The sequence below is a fragment of the Condylura cristata genome, unplaced genomic scaffold, assembly GCF_000260355.1.
Source record: "Condylura cristata isolate star-nosed mole 26May11 unplaced genomic scaffold, ConCri1.0 scaffold00005, whole genome shotgun sequence".
In the NCBI taxonomy this organism is placed as follows: domain Eukaryota; kingdom Metazoa; phylum Chordata; class Mammalia; order Eulipotyphla; family Talpidae; genus Condylura; species Condylura cristata.
Window position 1 is genome coordinate 66,667,479 of NW_004567106.1, and position 6,645 is coordinate 66,674,123.

General features: G+C 57.2%; 1 protein-coding gene across 1 annotated transcript in view; it reads right to left on the minus strand.

The window, feature by feature from the left end:
• Nucleotides 1-6,645, minus strand: part of HIPK2 (homeodomain interacting protein kinase 2) — a 108,876-nt gene that overhangs the window by 99,688 nt on the left and 2,543 nt on the right. The window lies entirely within an intron of this gene.

Genomic DNA, 6,645 nt, shown 5'->3' on the forward strand with positions numbered 1-6,645 from the left:
GAGGTCACTGCGTGCTGGCCGGGCCTGCTGGCGCGGGAACCGTCGCCGTCTGGTCAGCACGCGTCAGGACGCAGCTGCAGGAGCGGCGAAGCCCGCGCAGAGGCGGGCAGGAGGCTGGGCACCGTCCTCACCCCGTCCTCACCCCGGCGCCCCCGCGCCGCTCCTGGGCCGGGCCGTTTCTGGCTTCCTGCACAGGTCTAACGGGACCTCACCTGCCAACGCCCCGTGGGCCGTGCCGGGGTTTACACTGAAACTTCACAGGTGGGGAGGCAGGTGGGGCGAGCGTGTCTGGGGACTGCGTGCCCCCCGACCCACCACCCCATCCCGTGGAGGACACACCAGGCCCCTACGGCCCAGGCTTTGCAGGCGCCCTCTGCCCTGGGCTGGGGTTCAGGGAAAAGTACAAGGACCTGGCAAGAAGAGCACAAGAACTGGGCATGTGGGGCTCGGGGCTGCCTAGAGCACCCCCACCCCCACCCCACTCTGGAGCAAGGGGAATGGCACCTGCAGCACCTGCTGGGTGCAGGTGGAGGAGACACTCAGGAGCCTCCTCTCCACATCCTCTGATAATCGCATATTTAGGGCCCTGGCCACTCTCCTTGGCGTCCCCCCTCGGAGCCCAGCCTCGGCCTCGCTTCCAGTTGGCAGACTAGGCTGAAAGCGGGCAGTGGAAGAGGCGGAAGTCTCCCAGTTTTAGCCACCAGCTCTAAGGCGCGACCCCAAAGGCCTTCGGCTGCCCCCGGCCCCTCAGGTGTCTCTCCCAGTCTCCTCACGCCTGCTCCCCGAGACCCCCCCCAACAGACTCCCTGCTCCCACGTCCCATCCCGGCTCTGCTGTGGGGACACCCGACTGGACAGCTGCTTCCACAGCTCCGCTTCTCCGGCCCAGCCCAGGGAGAGGCTGCTGCCTGCTGACCAACACCAAGGAGCCAGGTCCTCTCAAGACCCACAGGCCAGAGACTGTTGAGGGAGGAGGGGGTGTCCAGACGCCTGGGGTTCATCCACCCAAAAGCATGCAGAACTCGGAACTTAGCAGGTCCCAGGAGCCCGGAAGGGCGGTGGGAGAACTGAAGGGCGTGGGCCCCACCTTGGGGGTCCATGCCGAGAAGTGTACCCCGGGAGGACGAGGACAGCGGCTCCTGCCCAACTTGGCTCCCAGGGGGAGCTGGGGCAGAGCCGCATTCTTACTCATCCCTCAAAACCTCAGTGAAAAGCAGAGGCTGACGCATCCTCAGGATTCAAGTAACTCCCCGTTCCCTGGGAGGTGTGCAGTACGCCGGTCCTTCTCCTCCTGACCGCCCACTCGCCAGTTCACGCCTCACGCCTCACTTATAACACCCACCAAGCATTTCTGCGTCTCCACTCTCACCAACACTGGTTGGGGGGGGAGGGAGCGAGGAAACTTCTGGAAGCGACAGACAGGTCTGTGGCATAGAGAGTGTCGTGAACACTCCCCTCCAAACTCACCTGCCTGGGCAATAGCTTTTGGAATGTCCATCAGACCTCACACTGGAGGTTTTTTAAAAAAGAATCTGTGCGGGCCGCTAAAAAGACACTTCTCCAAAGAGGAAATGCAGATGGCCAACAAGCAGATGAAAAAATGTTCCACATCACTCATAATAAGGAGATGCAAATTAAAACCACGATGAGACACCACCTCACCCCGGTGAGAATGGCACATGTTCAAACAACTAGCAACAACAAATGCTGGCGAGGATGTGGAGTGAAAGGAACTCTCCTGCACTGCTGGTGGGAATGCAAACTAGTACAGCCATTATGGAAAGCTGCTTGGAGGTTCCTCAAACTACTTAACATGGAGCTTCCCTACGACACAGCAATCCCACTCCTAGGTATCTACCCAAAGGACACAAAAACACTGATTCAAAAAAATACCTGCACCCCCATGTTTATTGCTGCTTTATTTACATGGAAACAACCCAAGTGCCCAAAAGTAGATGACTGAATTAAAAAGATGTGGTCCATATACACAATGGAATATTACTCAGCAACCAAAAAAGATAAATGCATGGACGCAGCAGCAGCATGGATGGAGCTGGAAAAGATCATGCTTAGTGAGATAAGTCAGAAAGAAAAGGAAAAATACCGATGCTTTCACTCATAGCAGGAATATAAAGGGCCAGGGGGGGAAATGATAATAATGATGAACAGACATATACCAGAGATATTTTACGGGGTGCAGTGGGGAATGGGATCAAAAACATTGGGGGCGGAAAATACACTGGACTGTGGTGATGGCACATGGGTGATTTGGTGATGGGAAGCCCAAGGGGATTGCAACTGAGATGGAAAAATGCACAAAATAATGCAAAAATAAACGATTATATATGAAAAAAAAAAAATCTGCGCAGGAACTTGTTCCAATGTGTCACCTGGCCCAGCCCCGTGGTGATGTCATGTTTATTTCACGAGCCAGGAACCTGCATTTTTAACCAGCATCCGAGCTGACGCCGGGCCTGCAGCGTTCTCAGGTCACACTTGGGAAATGGCCAGTCTCCACCTTGTGCCCGAGGGCTCCGGCCCCACTGGACATGTGGGCAGGCTGCAGCTGCGCAGGACACTGGCCGCGCCTCTGGGGCGTGAGCACCACCCCTGCGCGGGGCCCGGGCCTCCCGGGAGTGGGCTGGCCCACGTGACCTGCAAAGGTGCCTGGCATCTCCGCGTCTCTGCAGGTGTGTGTGTCCTTGCTGCCCGCGCACGTCCACGCCTTGCGTCGTGCACATCAGCATCTGCACATCAGCATCTGGGCCAGCAGAGCGGTCAGCTTCTGTCCCCAAGGTGCTCGCCAGCACCCCTAGATCTACAGTGCACGCACGGCTCATACTGTGGTTGTTACGCGTGTGGGCAGAGACACCCAGGGGCACACAGAGCTGCCCACTTCCATTATGGCACCCTCAAGACAATTTTAATATCAAATGATTTTACGGCACAGCGCAAGGTCCTCGAGATGAGAAAGGGAAAATGGAAGATAACCTAACAGCCAGATTGCTTATTGATTAGTTCTCATCAGAAGGGAAGCTGCAGCCCTAAAAGCTCTCCTGTGTACGTAACCCTCTGCCTTGGTGAACGAGACCATCAGTGGGTTGAATATTTTGCTTAATAGCCTCAGAGTGTAAACTAACACCTCTTCCTGGGGCACCCACTCGTAATAAAAGATTAATTGATAAAGCCAATGCCTGGCATGAGATTGTTTTCAGAGCTCTTTCTGGTCAACCCTAACTCCTAAAGAACTCCTCTACCTATCATGCTCCCAACTCCCCACAAGTGAAGTGTGTTTTGAACCAACTTAGAAGTTTACGGCTTCACACACAGCGCTGTGTCCCTGGTTCCAGGAGACTCACAGTGTGGCCTTTTGGAATGTCCTGTGTTCCCAGTGATGGGAGATCACAGAGAGCTCCCCGTCTGGCTCATGAGACCACAGTCAACCCAGAGCAGAGGAAGCTGTTCCCTGACACAACAGAGCCACGAACACCGACCAAAAACCTCGCAAACAAAGGCCTGGTCATAATGGGGCCCGGATGCAGGCGTGGGCCTGGTGCTCGGGCACAAGCTCGGTTGGCAGGCCAGGGAGAGAGGGCCAGGGCTGGGCTAGCTTCTCCCTGCGGGCTGACTCAGTAGCTACCGGGGGGCGTGAGGCCAGAAAAGAGGGAGCACTTCAGCACCCAGCCGCAGAGAAATCAGCCAGCAAGCAAGACAGGGACCCAAACAAGCGAAAAGATTTCCTTTTTCTCAGTCCCACAGTCCATGTTCAGCAAAGCCACAAGCTCTAAGATGCTCCCGCTTAAGGGGTGGGGGGTCCCCATTACAATCCAGAGCCTCTTCCCGTTAGTTCTGAATAACTGCTAATATCTCCTTCCCCTTGGGCACCCCCAACATTTTTTTTTCCCCAGCCGTTCCAGTGGGTTAACTTTATTAACGTCCTTAACTTCATTAAATTACTTCATTGTTAAATTCAAGTCCCTTAAGCCTACGTCAAAATTTTCCGTTGTCAGATCTCATTCACCTGATCCTCGTTTTCCGACCCAGGCCTCCTTCCACTGCTCGAGTGTCCCTCATCTTCCTATACTTACTCCAATCCTGGGGTCCCCAGCACAGCGCCCCCCGCTCCCATCTCCTCTAAGACCTGCCCCCCGATCCCTTCAACAGATTCAATAGCTCTTGCTCTAGAAGCCTCCCCGAGTATCTGCCTGGCCAAGTCTCGGGCTGGCTCTGATTTCCTTAGCTGGTTTTGCTCATCATGGACTCCCCAGAGTCTCAGTGAGGGTCTGCTGGGTGATCAAAAATTTGCCACCTCAAAGCATCAGAATCGCTGGAGATGCAGTCGGTTAGTGTAGTTGGTTAGTTTTAATCTCCTCAGAGAGACAGCAGCTGCCTCACAATTAGAGACGGTGCCCCCCTGATCCCTCATCACATCAGAACCCAGGTACACAGTAGGGACTCGGGGAATGTGGGCCGAGGTGCACTCGATTATAATACACCCCCGACCCCAAGCCACCAGGGACTCCACTTGAACGTCGTCTCACCGGTAAAAGAATCAGACCGAGGCGGTCTGGTTATTCTGAAAAAAGGAGATTACGGGCCATTCTTTACGCCCTAAATCTTTATTCCCACCCCCTCCCAATTTTTGGTCCCAGTAATAGTCTTAAGTGTTTCAAATTAAGTCTAGACAGGAATAATCTGAACAGCCTGGAGCAGACACAAAAAAATCTACACATTTAAGCCACCGACTCTCCTTTGCCCAAATGGCCCGTCTGTTTGTTTTTCCTGAGAGTAGAGCTTAATATTTGGTCCTGTTTTCAGTGTGCTGGTCATGTTGATAGTGGAAATACCCCAGCGACAATTTTGCCGCTTGTTCCAAAAAAGGAGCTGGCATCAGCTCAGAACTGAGCAGGGAAATGCGGGACTTCAGGGCGGGGCAAGAGGACCACCCTGGGGTGGGGGTGGGGGAGCCACCTCGGAAACCCCTTGCTCCCCCAGCAGCATTTCTCAGACTGGGCCCCCAGTCCCAAGCGAACCGCAGGGCAAGCGTGCGCGGAGCTTCTCTGGGGGTGCGCATCTGCAGATTCTGGAGCCATGGGTGGGGGGCAGGGCCTGGGGGCGCCTGTGTTCTGAAGCTCTGCAGATGGTTCTCAGGCACCAGGCGGCTCGCGCGTCAGGGCCGGCTGCCAGTTAACCACGGAACTCAGCTCCAGGTTGGAAGAGGCGACGCACGCACGCGTGATGGAGAAGGACACCGAGAGCCCAGCCTTTGTTTCCTAAAAACCACACACTCTGGTCTGCTCACAGAACACCCGAAGCGAGCGCCCCTCCCCCCGACCTGGGCCACGCTACCCACCAGGGACACAGTTCCCTCCTGTCCCCTCCGCCAGAGAGGCCGGAGATCAGGGCTCTTGGCACTGTCCCCACACCCCTAGGCAGGGACCAGACGTTTGTCCGTTTAAAACAGAGGGGCGGGGTGTAAGTGTTCTCCCCTTCGAAAGCCAGCAGGTCAGGGCAGATGGTGCCCCCAGGTGACGTGGGGGAGCCCAGGGGACCTCGGGCCGGGCAGCTCAGACACATTCTCTCAGGAACACACCACCCTTCTCCGGATGACCGATGGGCGGCTTGAAAGCCCCTCCCCACTTATGGGGAGAGCAAGTGGGAAAACCCACTTGACCAGTGTGGCCTGGAGGTGGCGGCCGCCACGGCCCTGCTCACGGGAGCGCTGCGGACAGTCCTCAAACCGCTCCGTGTGCAGAAACTCCAGGTCCAGCCAAGGCCACGGTGGGACAGGGCCTCTGGCCACTTAGAGGCGAAGCATCGTGCTGGACCCAGCAGCCAGCTCAGGGCCTGGCCAGGTGGGGGACACTCCACGGACACCCGAAGGCACTCCCCAGGAGGAGGAGGGGGCTCTCCTGCCGAAATGTCAGGCAACAGCCACTTCAGGGCAAAGAAAGGGGGCACCGTCCCACCAGAGGGAGGGCCTCTGAAGGAAATGGGGTGCAGGGGCCGGGACCCCTCTCCCATGAGGTGGGAGATGGGGAGAGGTCAGTGCTGGGGTTGTGGGCAAACAAGTCTCGGGAACAGCCGCCAGGTGGGGGCGCCCAGCTCAGGGTCCTGTGGGGGAGACATGGGGTGGCGACAACAGCCGGGAGCTTGAGAACCCAAATCAGCCTCCTCGGCTCTGCGAGTTCTGCTAGATGTGGCACCTCTTAGAGCTTTAAAGTCTTGGAGACGTGACCAGGCTCAGTTTTTAATAAGCTTTACAAGTTTAGTAAACGCCAAGGACTGGCGTCCTGGACAGCCCGGGGGGGCTGCAGCCCCCCAGGGATCTCAGGCGTGGGGCTCCTCACCCTGTTTCCTTGGGCCCAGGCTCCCACGGGCCCGAGCCCGCCTCACCCCTCTCCCTTCAGAGGCACGGAGAGGGGGCGGCCAAGAAGCAGGGCCTAGAGCGGACACAGGACAGCAGGGCCGTTTCTCCCCTCTCCCGGGGGCTGCTGGGCAGGGCGGCCCCTCGGATGAGGCGACGCTCACACACCTGGATGCGCCTGCAGCAGCGTGCGAGAGATGGCGGGGGTGGGCGTGTGTGTGTTTGGGGGGATGGGTATGAGTCCAGAAGCATCTGAGAGCCAGGAAATGCCCGGGGGGG